The sequence below is a fragment of the Neomonachus schauinslandi genome, chromosome 7 (genome assembly GCF_002201575.2).
Source record: "Neomonachus schauinslandi chromosome 7, ASM220157v2, whole genome shotgun sequence".
In the NCBI taxonomy this organism is placed as follows: domain Eukaryota; kingdom Metazoa; phylum Chordata; class Mammalia; order Carnivora; family Phocidae; genus Neomonachus; species Neomonachus schauinslandi.
In genome coordinates this window covers 117,318,070-117,318,845 of record NC_058409.1, presented here as the reverse complement: position 1 = coordinate 117,318,845, position 776 = coordinate 117,318,070, and positions in this window count along the sequence as shown.

Here is a 776-nt window from a genome sequence, read left to right as displayed (position 1 = left end):
TTTTCTTCACAACCAAGAAATCGGTGTACAGTGGGGAAAAGCGATTTCTTTCTCTCACAAGTTCTGGGATATCACGATTTAACTCTGTTTATTTTGCCATCTCTGTAGAAGTCGTTGTATACTGGTGAACACGGTATCTTTCTGCTAGTAATATGATAAAAATTACCACATGGACTTGTTTATTTTTCCTCACATTCAAGAAGTCTGTGTACAGTGGGGAAAAACGATTTCTTTCTTCTCACAAGTTCTGGGATATCACGATTTAACTCTGTTCATTTTTGCCACCTCAGTGGAAGTCGTTGTATGCTGGTGAACATGGTATCTTTTTGCTAGCTATATCAAAAAATTACCAGTTGGACTTGTTAATTTTTCCTCACATTCAAGAAGTCGGTGTACAGTGGGAAAAAATGATTTCTTTCTCCTCACAAATTCTGGGGTATCACAGTGTAACTGCTTATTTTTGCCACCTCAGTGGATGTCGTTTTATGTTGGTGAACAGGACATCTTTGTGCTAGCAACATCCAAAAATTACCACATTGACTTTTTTATTTTTCCTCACATTCAAGGAGTCGGTGTACAGTGGGGAAAAACGATTTATTTCTCCTCACAAGTTCTGGGATATCACGATTTAACTCTGTTTATTTTTGCCACCTCAGTGGAAGTCATTGTATGCTAGTGAACATGTTATCTTTCTGCTAGAAATATCCTAAAAATTACCACATGGACTTATTTCTTTTTCTTCACAATCAAGAAATCGGTGTACAGTGGGGAAAAGC